General features: G+C 40.6%; 1 non-coding gene across 1 annotated transcript; it reads right to left on the bottom strand.

Moving 5' to 3' along the window:
* Window positions 1-2572: 2572 nt before the first annotated feature.
* Window positions 2573-2679, bottom strand: LOC112625518. The gene has a single exon (XR_003119614.1). It is a non-coding gene; the product is annotated as a U6 spliceosomal RNA (small nuclear RNA).
* Window positions 2680-14362: the final 11683 nt, after the last annotated feature.

Genomic DNA, 14362 nt, shown 5'->3' on the forward strand with positions numbered 1-14362 from the left:
GAGCCATGTGATTATCCAGATGTGAACAGCTCAGTCCTTCCATGAGAAACATGAGCAGAATCCTAACCATACCATGGTTGTTGGCATTCTCCATCTCTCCAAGCATCCACGTGCCGCCCCATCTTAGGTCCCAGTGGCTCTCAAGTCCATATTTCTCCATGTCTTATGAAGAACCACATCCCCCACTACTCTGAAGGAAAAAGAAAAAATCAAAACCAAAGTAAACAAAACACCCATCTCTATTCTTCACCTCAAAGAAATTTTCCAGAAGTTGAAGCTCCTTTAGTTTTAACATTCTGTTAACTTCAGAACCACACCCTTTCATTTACGACCATTTAATTTAAAGCCTCTTATATCTGACCCTAGAAAAAGAGAATCCTTCTGCCTCTAGGACTCAAAGCCCAGCAAAACATTTCAAAAGGGCTCAATGTAAGAAGGAAAATAGTTCTCATTCTTTAAAATTATTTATAAGAGCAGGATCAAAACATATTATTTGAATCTATAAATTTTCTAACCACTAATGGTACCAGGACTTCTCGCCACTAAAAATATGCTCTGTAATGCATTCCAGTGGAAAGCAGTGTTTATAGTGCACCCGATTTAGACTTGTGTGTATAGTCAGACAGGGGTATTGTTCTAAAATTAATAATGAGTTGTAAGATTGTATACATTTATAATTAATTTTTCAAAACCTTGGGTAGTTGGTGAGACTTATTTCAGGTTTCTTTTCTTTATTTCTGTAAGTAGCTTTGATCCTTGCATGCAGTACAATGTACTCTAACTAGAATTTTTGCTTTCATATTACCATCTGAAAAATATCTTTTGGTTGCAACTTTAACACATTCCTCATACATGATATAAAGTGCAACAATGTTTTATTGGTAGCATACCAGTCAGTACACTGCTATTTAAGTTCTGAAAAAAAGTAGGCAAACAAAAAACAACAGGACAAGAAAAACAAACTTTGTGGTCATTTTGTGATAATATAATAAAATTTTGCTCATTCTGATTTTTTAAAAAGTAGCTATCTAACCATGATATATTTTAGCATAGTTGCACAAAAAAACCTAATTACTGTTGCCAAAAGGAGAATGCTGAACAATGATGTTTGTGGGATGAAATTCTTTTATGGAACTCATTAGTAGTATCAGACACAAAAATATTTATGATGTTATAAAACTGCTGGAAAAAGAAGACATTCTGTATAGTTCAGGGTTTATGTGGACCTCAAACTACTTTTATGACCTTGAAATTCTCCCAGGTTGTCTGTGCGGTAGCAAAGGATGCTATCCCATGTGAGTTCACAGAGTTTATACAATGTGCAACACCTTTGAAATGTGACTGAGAAGCCTTTCAATGAATTGGATCACTCGATATAATTTGCTATGAATGCTATATTCAATCTATATAGCAAAGTTACACTGAAGGTTTGGACAAGGGAGAGGTTTATGTCCTAGTAATACAACCTTGAATATCAGACCTCCATTTTAAAAGTAAATAGTTTATGAATGCTATATTCATAGCAAATGATAATAAGTGATCAAATCCATTTAAAGTCTTCTCAGTCTAGAGAAAAGGTGTTGCTGTATGAAGTCATAGAATTTCTTCTTTATTAGATTTAGCCTTATCCCCACCCCCGTTTTTTATCTACTCTAATGGACGTACTTGTTTTTCTGTTTAGCATCCCTTTCTTCTTCCTCCTCATTTTGAAACAATACTGACACATTTCACTAACTCCTAGCTGTAGTGGTAGGTTCCACATATAATCACTGCACTTTTTTTGCCCTGTTGTAAGTATTGGGTTAGGACTAGCCACGTAAACTATGCAAGCCAGCTAGATACACTTTAGGACGCGTAGTTGGAATACTGTAGCCAGAGTGCTTTCTCTCCAACTGGTGTAAACACCAGTTGCTACAACCATAAGAAGAATTAATGTTAACCTTAGACTAAAACTTATTTTAAAAAGTCAGAATGATTGGGGTGAATTGGATCAGTCAAATTCTGCCATAACTCTGGAATTCTAGTTATATCAGTTAACACATTTACGTTATTGTTAAGGCAATTGGAGCTGCAATTTCTCTTGTTATTTGCATAAAACTTCACAGACTTAGCAACCAAATTATCCTTTTTAGAAAAGGAAACATTTATTCCTTCCTGCCTTATCCAAGTATAAAGACTTCTGTACTGCCATAATAAAAATGACTAAATTTTTCCTCAGGCTTCACTCTGCAATAGTTATACCATTATTTATTTTCCCCTTTGAAAACAGATTTACTAAAATGTGTGACAGGTTGTAGGCATTGCCCTGAGTATCCAAAATGTAGGTAGTAAGTGCTTTCTTTCTTTCTTTCTTTTTAATTATACTTTAAGTTCTAGGGTACATGTGCACAACGTGCAGGTTTGATACATAGGTATACATGTGCCATGTTGGTTTGCTGCACCCATCAACTCATCATTTACATTAGGTATTTCTCCTAATGCTATCCCTCCCCCAGCCCCCCACCCTACAACAGGCCCCGGTGTGTGATATTCCCCGCCTTGTGACCAAGTGATCTCATTGTTAAATTCTCACAAAAATATGGAATGGTTCATGAATTTGCGTGTCATCCTTGCACAGGGTCCATGCTAATCTTCTCTGTGTCGTTCCAATTTTAGTATGTGTGCTGTCAGAGCGAGCAGGGTAGTAACTGCTTTCGACTCTTGCAGAAGTGGAACTCAACCTACAAAGCAAAGTTGCACTGAAGGTTTAGACAAGGATGGGGGCTATGTCCTAGCAATACAACTTTGAATATCAGACCTCCATTTTTAAAATAAGTAGTTTATGTCCTCCTTCCTGTGAATTTCTGACAACCTTCTCTGTGAGATCTAGCTTCCTACTATGCGATGTTTCTTTGCTTCTGTTTTCTAGGTCACTTGTACTGGGTGTCTTCTCCAAATTCCAGTCTCCTCCTTTTATTAAAAAAACAGTAAGTATAACTTAGCTCTTTCTGCCTCTTTTTAGCTATAGATCCACCTTTGTATTTCTAAGGACTCCTTAAAATGCTCTATTAAACAACAGATTAGCCAAGGTGAGTGCTGTCCTTCAGTAGCGCAAACCTGGTGAAGGCTCTGCGATTGACATCTTCCTTATTTTGCTCTTCCATAAGTCTCAGTGGAAAGTGGGATTCGTTTTCTGTGTTATTTGAATCATGCCTCTTCTCTTTAGAACAGAAGTAACTTTATACACAACTTTAGCCCTTCAATGCAATTGTCTGTCTCTCTCACTAGAACATGAACTCTGGGAAGGCAAACTATCATATTAACATTAATTTCTCTCTTTGCAGCACATAAGTAATCAATAAATATTTGTGGAATGAATGAAAATGCGACAGACCAATACAAATAAAAATTCAGTATATGAAGGAATTTCATTTGACCAAATATCACAGGTATTAGCATAATTTTATCCAAGTATTACAGTCACATGTCACTTAACAATGAAGCTACATTCTGAGAAGTGTGTCATTAATGGTGATGTCCTCATTGTGCAAACATCGTGGAGTGTACTTACACAAACCTAGATGTTATAGACTACTACACACCTAGGCCATGTGGTATAGTTTCTGGCTGTCAGTCTACAAAATCTGTATGGCATATACAATTTTTGATTTTAAAATATTTTATTTTAAAATAAATGTTAATAAACAAGAGGAACAGAAAACATCAGTGATTGCCAGGGGGCAGAAGAGACTGAATACAAGGGGGCAGAGGGGAATGTTGTGGGTGATGGATCTGTCCTGCCTATTGACTGGTTACAAAACTATGCATTTGTCAAAATTCACAGACTAGACACTAAATAGGATGATTTTACTGAATGTAAATTATAAACCTTTTCTTAAAAAAGAAAAAAGAGTGAGAGAGGAGCCAAACATTTGCCCTATGGGGGGGAAAAGTCTTATGATAGGTTTTCTCTTTTTTTTTGAGAAGTAGTTTCTGCTGTTGTTGCCCCGGGTGGAGTGCATTGGTGTGATCTTGACTCACTGCTGCCTCCGCCTCCCAGATTCAAGTGATTCTCCTGCCTCAGCCTCCTGAGTAGCTGGGATTGCAGGCATCTGCCACCATGACTGGCTAATTTTTTGTATTTTTAGTAGAGATGGGGTTTCACCTTGTTGGTCAGGCTGGTCTTGAACTCCTGACATCAGGTTATCCACCCACCTCGGACTCCCTGAATGCTGGGATTATGGACGTGAGCCACAGCACCTGTCCGTTTTTCTCTTACAGACAGTAAAAACAAGTACCAAGGATTTAAAGCAAAGAACAGTTAAGAGAGAGATCTTCAATAAAGAAATGTTTCAAAATGTGTGTTTTTTTGTTTGTTTTGTTTTTTGTTTTAGAACAATATGCTTATAGCAGAGGTAAGACTTATTTTTGTATTTGATTTGATAATTTGACTTGCAATTTTTCTGTAGGAATAAAAGTGTTAGAAAGCTTATTTTTAAATTTCACAAAATTTGCAGGCAGTAAGCAAGGTGTTAGAGCCATAGAGGGCTCTAAAACTAATTCTATAAAGCATCTTACTGTAAAAGTATGTACAGATTTTTAAGAGAAAAGTATATTTCTTTACAGTAGAAAAATAATATTGAACAAATAGTTAACTTTTCTTAAAAGACAAAAGTTCAAATGTAACATACTACTTATAAACTATTTAGCTAAAATGGAATCAAGCTGTTTATAAGAACTGATTCCAAAATATACATATATGAATGTACATAACTGATCTGTACAAGCTCTTCAAAATCTATTGTACATTTAAAAGTTAAAATTGCCCTTGCGGCCTGACACAGTGGCTCACGCCTGTAATCCCAGCACTTAGGGAGGCCACCAGGTCAGGAGTTCAAGAATAGCCTGGCAAACATGGTAACACCCCTTCTCTACAAAAAAATACAAAAATTAGACGGACAGGAGAATTGCTTGAACCCAGGAGGCAGAGGTTGCAGTGAGCCGAGATAGTGCCACTGCACTCCAGCCTGGGCGACAGGGCAAGACTCCATCTCAAAAAAGGAAAGAGAAGAGAGGAGGGGAGGGGGAGGGGAGGGGAGATGAGGGGAGGGGGGAGAGGAGAGGAGAAGAGAGGAGAAAGAGAAGAAAAGGAAAGAAAAGAAAAGGAAATTGTCCTTGCAGTTTGGAGCCACAGCAGATCAGCGCAATGGCTGCCGGTATCCGCTGCTTTCTTGGTGCCTGAGCTGCAGAGCGGGCCTGTCAAAGCGGGGCTGCTGTTTGGGCCACTTTCCCTCTGACTGTTTGTGGCGCAGGTGCATGAGGACCTCAATCTTGTCCTGGAAAGACTACCAGGCACTGGAAGTCTGTGAAGAAGTGAAGACACTAAAGGGGCTGCAGTGGAGCGGGTTCAGGGCACCTGGGGAAGCTCTTCATGATAACCCGGATGCGGGACAGGAGCAAACAGAGGAGCGGCTGCTGCCGGTGCTTTTCTTTGCCCACAACCACCTCTGCCATCTTCCCGCCCCTCACGGTTGCACCAAGAAGTGGCTGCTTGGCCAGCCTGTGTGTATGGGGACTGTACAGCATATTACTGCACTGAATACTGTAGGCAATTTTAACGCAATGGTATTTGTGTATCTAAACATACCTAAACACAGAAAAGGTATATCATAGAAATACGATATAAGAGATTAAAGTAGTGTATAGGGGCACTTCCCATGAATGGAGCTTGCAGGACTGGAGGTTGCTCTGGGTGAGTCAGTTTACATTCACTGGGTGAGTGAATATAAATGCCTAGGATATGACTGCATATGACTATAAACTTTATAAACACTGTAGATTTAGGCTCACTAAATTTCTAAAAAAATTTATTTTCTTCAATAATAAATTATTCTTAGCATATTATTTCTTTTATATTTAAATTTTTAACTTTGAAAAACTTTTTGACTCTTGTAATAACACTTGACTTAAATCACAAACACATTGTACATCTTTTAAAAAATGTTTTCTTTTTAAATATTCTTTTATAAGCTTTTTTCTATTTTTAAAATTGTTTTTACTTTTTAAACTTTTTTATTGTTGTTGTTGTTAAAAGTTTAAGAAAACAAAGACACAAATACATACGTTAGCCTAGGCCTACAACAGAATCAGAATCATCAGTATCACTCTCTTCAGTCTCCACATCTTGTCTCGAGGGAAGGTCTTCAGGGACAATAACACACATGGAACTGTTATCTCCTGTAACAACCTCTTCTTCTGGAATATTACTTGAAAGACTTGCCTGAGGCATTTTACACTTAACTTAAAAAAAATGAGTAGAAGGAGTACATTCTAAAATAATAAAAAGTACAGCATAATAAGTACATAAATCAGTAACATAGTTGTGTATTCTTCAGTATAATGTACTATACATAATTGTATGTGCTATACTTTTATAAAACCAGCAGCATAGTAGGTTTGTTCTCATCAGCATTACCACAGACACATAGGTAATGCATTTTGTTACAATATTATGGCTACAATCTTACTAGGTAATAGGAATTTTTCAGTTCCACTATAATTTTATGGAATCACAATTTTATATATGGTCTGTTGTAAACAGAAACATCATTATCTGGTGCATAACTGTACATTTACTTATTGTTTAATTATGTTAACAATTATTGTTGAAATGTAATATTTCTCAGCTTAGACTATTCTGTCTTTAATATTGTTTGGTTTGGGTTGGGTATTTAAAAAACTCTTAAAGATAATTGCCCTATGAATTTTTTTTTTTTTTTTTTGAGACAGGGTCTCGCTCTGTTGCCAGGCTGGAGTGCAGTGGCATGGTCTTGGCTCACTACAACCTCCGCCTCCCAGGTTGAAGCGATTCTCCTGCCTCAGCCTCCCGAGCAGCTGGGACTACAGGCGTGCGCCACTGTGCCCAGCTAATTTTTGTATTTTTAGTAGAGACGGGGTTTCACCATGTGGGTCAGGATGGTCTCGACCTTTTGGCCTCATGATCCACCACCTTGGCCTCCCAAAGTGCGGGGATTACAGGCATGAGTCACCATGCCTGGCCTAAAATTTTTAAATAAATTTTCTTTGCAGTATTCCAGAAAAAAAATTACTAGAGAGTAAATTTTTTATGCTTCTTATAGGTCTATGTTAGAAACAATGGTGGATTCTTGGACTTTCTGGCTACTTCATTTCTATCAACAAAGTTACGTCATAGAAAATGAATTTAAAAAATCAGAGAAATGTCTAGTCTGGTTCAAGTAGGAAAGGTAACCAATTCTCTAAAAACTGATCTCCCCAGTACAAATTGTATTCCCCCAGGTCTTCGTAGTCTGTAGTTTCAAAATGTGTCATTTAAAAAATAATATTTAAAATTTTACTGCCTCTTCACACCTTCTGCAAAATGCAATACATTAGCCCTTCCAAAATTCACTTTCACACTTCTGTGTATCTCTGAAATTGTCTCACACATGTTCCCAAAGGTTTCCTCCGCGATTCCTCAGTTCTCATCCCCTCATCTATCTCTGAAGCCATTCTATAGCAGAACCCTCCCCACCTCCTGATGCAAATGCCGTATGTGAGAACATCTATGTACTTTATAACGTGTCCATAATATAGTCATATCATGATCCAAGCAAATTTGGGCAGAACAGTGGGGAGTGGCGAGTAGCTAAAATGGCACATTTTAACCATTCTCTTTCACAGAAATTCTAGCAAATCATCTCCTCCATTATCTTCCTATCTTTCTAAAGTGTTAATCAGTGGATTGGAACCCAGGTGGAACCCAGATAGCATACCGTCCTTCTTTTCCCTTAAAAACAAACCATCTACCAAGCAATCTACCCACTAATCATTGACAATGAAAGCAACATCTTCCCCTTCCTATATCTGTTATGCAACTGAACTCTCAGTGTCTCTGCCTAGCAGTTCCTCTCTCATTCTAACATTTGTCTGAATCTTGATTAAGCTTAGGAAAGAATGTCCTATATGTACTGGCATATTTGTACCTCCTTTTCAAATTTATTCTCTCCCCTTTTTCACCCTGCTTTTTGCCCCAGGTGACTGACCTGTATAAACTACATCATTAGGCTTCCTCCACTCTGCCTTTCAGTTGACTTACACTGACAAGGAGCCTGAAGAAAGGAGAAAGCAGAGTGAGGTCAGAATATTTCCCCCTCTGGCTTCCTTCCTGATAGGTGAGCTTAGGTGATCTGAATGCTTTCACCAAAGGTCACTGCATCTTTCCAGGTGACCTTCTATACATGACTCTCTCCTGTATTCAGGGACTGAACTCCTTCCTCAGTCTAAGGATGTCAACAGCTCTCTTGCTAGTAAGCTTGAATTATTCCTGCCTACTTTTATGGTTTCCCTCCCTCACATGCATATTGTAAGAAAAATATTATTGGATCAGCCTGTTTGTATATGCTATCTGTTTTTGTTTTCTGTGGGGACCCAGACACAGAGCAATTGGCACTACAACTGACCCTACAAAACAGAACTTCACAGTAGGATTCAGAAGAATTAGGTTGCTCCTGTATTTGAGAAGCAAGAGACATGCACCTTACAAAAAGAGGGGATGACACATGGAAAATTTATGACAGATGAAAGTGTCATGATTACCAGCATTTATTTTCACTGATGATAGCATAGGATGAAGAGGGACTTGAGGAAATCAGGTTTCACTTAGTTGTTATGAATATAGTAGTGATTTTAAATATTGCAGCTATTCAGCTGCTTTTTCTGGTCCTAGAGAACAAACACAGGGAATATGAGAAATTAAAACCTGTGAGCATGCCAATTAGGGATATGCATGGGAGAAGTAGAAAGATTCCCTGAAGTTTTAAATGAGTCCCTCCTCTCCTGTAGTAGAGGGAAATTTATAACTTGTGGGAAATTTAAATTTTCCTTTTAAGTAAACAGAGTTTCCAGTTTCAATTAAATGTTCTACCACACATCTCTAAGATAGTGGTATTGGCAAGGACTGAAATTCTGACACATAAACTAAAGACATTTATTTAGACATAGATGAAGCTGGGAGTCTTAAAACTCCAGATTCCCCCGAATTTCTGTGTAAGCAGAAACAAATCTTTTAATTCTCTGAGATAATAATCTCTTATCTGAGGGAGAAAAAAGAAAAAACTTGATTACATATGGGATAGTTGCTTCCCAAGACAAAACAAATTCTTTCCCATCCCAGCATCTCTTACTGTCTCTAGGTTGATAATAAGAGCTCAATCCCACTCTATCAAGAGAGGTACAAAGATTGTTCTGGATGTGATTGTCTCTATAGCAATTCAATTAATACATTATATTGAAGAAACCATGTTAATTGTACCTGGTGAGCAAAAAATAACAAGTTTCTCAGATGTATTAGTAAAAATATGTGATTGCAGTGGAAAATAAATCCCTCAGAAGTTAGAGGTCTGCTTCACAGGTGAAGTTTTTTAAGTGCCCAGTAATCTGAGGCTAGTACCTTATACCACCCATCACAATGCTTGGTAGGCTTCTTTGGATTATTCAGGCAATGTGTACCACATTTGAGCACGCTGCCCTTGTGTCCGGAATTGGTGGGTTCTTGGTCTTGCTGACTTTAAGAATGAAGCCACGGACCCTCACAGTGAGTGTTACAGCTCTTAAAGGTGGCACAGCTGGAGTTATTCAATCCTCCTGGTGGGTTTGTGGTCTTGCTGGCTTCAGGAGTGAAGCAGCTGACCTTTGCAGTGAGTATTACAATTCTTAAAGGTGGCACGTCTGGCGTTGTTTGTTCCTCCCATCCAGAGTTGTTTGTTCCTCCCGGTGGGTTCATGGTCTCGCTGGCTTCAAGAATGAAGCTGCAGACCTTCACGGCGAGTATTACAGCTCATAAAAGTGATGCAGACCCAAAGAGTGAGCAGCAGCAAGATTTATTGTGAAGAGCAAAAAAACAAAGCTTCCATGGTATGGAAGGGGACCCAAGTGGGTTGCCGCTGCTGGCTCAGGTGGCCTGCTTTTATTCCCTTGTTTGGCCCCACCCACATCCTGCTGCTTGGTTCATTTTACAGAGAGCTGACCGGTCCATTTTACAGTGTGCTGATTGGTGCATTTACAAACCTTTAGCTAGACACAGAGTGCTAATTGGTGCATTTACAATCCTTCAGCTAGACTGAAAAGTTCTCCAAGACTTCACCCGACCCAGAAGCCCAGCTGGCTTCACCTCTCAATCCCCCCTGTAAACAGGACACCCCAACTGCTGTTGGGAATTTGGCCGATGACTGCTCTAGCTACTTCCTGCTGTGTAGGGGCAAAGAAGGAGCCCTGCAGTTGTAGTGTCCTCCAGAGGAGAACTCTTTAGGTCAGTGGAATGGCCAGTGGGTTGGTCCAGGGGTCCTTGGTAGAAGTTGTTAGTTGAACTCATTTGGGGTTCCATTTGTAAGACCATCTGTAGCTTAATTGCCTCAGTTCTAGAGGAAACAAATTTGACAAGGAGGTTAAAAATATAGGGCCTGAAGGTGACTAATGGCAAGCTGGCTGCCATGGGACCTAGAAAAGGAAGAAGCCATTATTGCCCAACTGCAGAGGTTGGTATAAGAGTTTGAAAGGCGTTGTCTGATTTTGGAAGCTTTTCCTGTGAACGCCAGGTGGCATCTCATACTATCTCTGACTAGTTAGTGTAAAAACAACACTTTTCCCCTAAGAAAGTGCAGAGTCCTCCTCTCGCAGCAGTAAGGAGGTCAACGCCTCAGAGGTTTTGGAGAGTCACTGCTGCCAAAGAGTCTATTTGGGATTGTAGAGTAAGGATAGATTTCGTTATTTCTTGCAAACTGTCTGAGAAATCCTTTGAGAGTGTGTGGTAGTAGGATAATGACATACATACACTGGCTATTCCGGTTCCTATAACAGTAGCCATTCCTAACCCTATAAGTAGGGGTGTTAGTTGTATGACTCTGCACTGACAGACTTGAGCTTTGAGGGGTACTGATAGGGTCTGATTTCCATAAGATTCGAAGTTAGGATAATACATGTTACACTGTTAACTTTTAGCAAACTTTACTTTTGTTGAAAACCTTTTAAGTTTGGGATTTCAATTATTCTTTGCTATTAATAAGACCTCGTTCAGTCCATATTAACTTAGAATTGGTATAGATGGCTCCTTCCTGATTCTGTAAATACTTTAAGGTTTGGCTGAATGAAAACAGCTCACACATTTGAGCAGACCAATTATTAGTCCATTTTCCTAACTCGGCTTCTACAAGAGTTTCCTTATCATATACTGAATACCTGTTGTGTATTTTTTCCCTCATTGCCTGGGAGGAATTGTCTGTCATTCTGTTCTGAAGGGAGTTCCTCCTAGATCTGGTCGAACCTTTGTATGGTAATTAAGATTTAGATCCCCTGTTGGGAAACCTGCTGGGTTAAGGATTTTTGATAGGAAGGCTACAGGTTGTCAGTGGCCTCAGTGCTCTTGGGCTATGCCCTTGTTTACGCTGGCAGCAAGGTGGTATTGGAGTGTTACAGGTTTCGGAGAAGACCTTCAATGATCAATTATAAGTTTTAAATTTACCCTGGTTTTAAAGGAATAGGGTACACTGTTTTTTCTACTTCCATCTCTCTTTCTTTCTCTTTGACATCTTTGTCTGTCTCTTCCTCTCTCTGTCTCTCTCTCTCTCTGACTCCCTCTTTGTCTCACTCTTCCTCTCTCTGTCTCTCTCTCTGACTTTCTGTCTCTTTCTCTCTTTCCTTTTTGCTGGTCTTTCCTTGCCTCTGCCAGCCACTTATGCTGCTGTTCTCCCCTCTCCTTCCCATTTTGATGGCTTTGGCAGTGTAAGACTGCCACCTCCTTGGGTTTTTGCACTGCATGCAATAGCTCCATGGTTTCTTTGTGGCATTTAATGGGGGTTCCCCCAGAGGTTAGGAACTCCCTTTCTTTCCATATTGCAGCATGGGCATGTATGATTAAATAAGCATAGTTACCATCTGTATACACATTTATTCTCCTTCCCTTTCCCAGTTCTAAGGCTCGGATAAGTGCCACTTGTTCTGCTAACTGGGCACTGGTCCCTGGGGGAAGAGGCTTACTTTCAAGTATGCTTATATCACTAACTATGGCATAACCTGCCCTTCATATCCCATTCGCCACGAATGAACTTCCATCGGTATATAGATTAAGGTCAGCATTAGCTAAGGGGACTTCTAAGGGATCATCTTGGGTGGCATAAATCTGGACTATAATTTACTGGCAGTCATACTCAATTTGTTCCCCATCCTCTGGGAGAAAAGTGGCAGGGTTGAGAGCCATGCATGTATATATTTGAAGCACCGGTCCCTCAAGGAGTAGTGCCTGTTACTTAAGCAAGCGGTTGTCTGATAGCCATAAACTTCCTTTGGCACCTAGTGTGCCATTTACATCATGAGTAGTCCAGACAGTGAGATCCTTTCCTTCTATTATTTTGACAACCTCTGACAATAAGATGGGCACCACCACAACTACCCTTAAACAAGGAGGCCAGCCTTTTGCTACTACATCAGTTTCCTTACTTTAGTATGCCACTGGTTGTGGGGTAGTCCCACGAGTCTGAGTAAGGACTCCAAGAGCTATCCCTGCTCTCACTCTGTGATGTATAAAGAGAAGTTTTTTCCTGTGGGAAGGCTTAAAGCTGGAGCTTAAACTAGGGCCTGCTTTAAGATTTTGAATGCTATTTCTGCCCCTGGTTCCCATTCTACTAGAAGAGTATTTGTCCTCTGGGTCTCCTTGATTAGAGTATAGAGGGTCCTGGCTTTCTCCCTGTATCTGGGGATCCATAGTCAGCAAAAGTCGGTGATTCCAAGGAACCCGCACGTCTGTTTTAATGTCTTAGGGCGAGGATAAGCCAGTATAGGCTGTATTTGTTCCTTGCTGAGGGCCCTGATTCCTCTGGCTAAGATTAGGCCTAGATATTTGACCTGCTCTAGGCAAAGCTGTGCCTTTGACCTAGATGCCTTGTACCCTTGATTAGCTAGAAAGTTCAAGAGATCTAGAGTAACCTGCTGGCACGAGGTTTCTGAACTGGTAGCCAAAAGTAAATCATCTACATACTGAAGGACCAGAGTGCCTGGACTTGAGAAGTGGCCTAGATCTTGGGTCAGTGCCGACTAAACAGGTGAGGGCTATCCCTAAACCCTTGGGGTAAGACTGTCCACGTAAGATGGGATGTGTGGTCTGTGGGATCCTCAAAGGCAAAGAGAAACTGGGGGTCAGAGTGCAGGGGAATACAGAAGAAGGCATCCTTGAGGTCCAGAACAGTGACCCATTATGCTTCCTCTGGTATTTGAGAGAGCAGGGTATAGGGGTTGGGTACAACTGATATAGAGGAATTACTGTCTCATTGATGAGTCTAAGATCTTGCACTAGTCTCCACTGACCATTCGGTTTTTGTACTCCTAGAATTGGGGTGTTTGCAGGGACTGCTGCATTTCCTTATTAAGCCTTGAGCTTTTAAATGTTTAACAATATCCTTGGCCGGGCGCGGTGGCTCAAGCCTGTAATCCCAGCACTTTGGGAGGCCGAGACGGGTGGATCACGAGGTCAGGAGATCGAGACCATCCTGGTGAACATGGTGAAACCCCGTCTCTACTAAAAAATACAAAAAACTAGCCGGGCGAGGTGGCGGCGCCTGTAGTCCCAGCTACTCGGGAGGCTGAGGCAGGAGAATGGCGTGAACCCGGGAGGCGGAGCTTGCAGTGAGCTGAGATCCGGCCACTGCAACTCCAGCCCGGGAGACAGAGCGAGACTCCGTCTCAAAAAAAAAAAATAAATAAATAAACAATATCCTGTAATCCTTTATGAGCTTCAGGCCTTAAGGGATATTGCCTTTGATAAGGAAAAGTGATGGGGTATTTTAGCCTGATTTGGACTGGGTGGACATTTTTTGCCCTTCCAAATTGTCCTTTCAATACCCAGACTTCAGGGTTGATTCCCTCCTGAAGTAGGGGACAACAAATGAGTAACTTGTTCCCCATTTTTATGTACATAACAGCCCCAGATAACAGCCCCAGAGATATATTTGGCTAATATATCTCTCCCTAATAAGGGTGTGGGACTTTCAGGCGTAACACGAAAGGCATGTGAAAAGAGCAAAGTCTCCCAATTATAACTGAGGAGGTTGGAGAAATACCTGGTTACAGGCTGTCCCAGGATTCCTCGGATGGTAATGGATCTTGAGGACAGTCATCCAGGACAGGATATTAGCACTGAGAAGGCCGTGCCAGAGTCCAGGAGGAAGTCAATTTCCTGGCCTTCAATGGTTAAACATACCGAGGGTTCGGTGAGGGTGATGACATGAGCTGGCACTTACCCTGGGCACCCTCAGTCCTGTTGTTGGACCATCTGGCTGGTGGCTTCTGACCCAGAGAACCTTTGTCCTCTGGAGCA

This window comes from Theropithecus gelada, chromosome 5 (genome assembly GCF_003255815.1).
Source record: "Theropithecus gelada isolate Dixy chromosome 5, Tgel_1.0, whole genome shotgun sequence".
NCBI classification, from domain to species: Eukaryota; Metazoa; Chordata; class Mammalia; order Primates; family Cercopithecidae; genus Theropithecus; species Theropithecus gelada.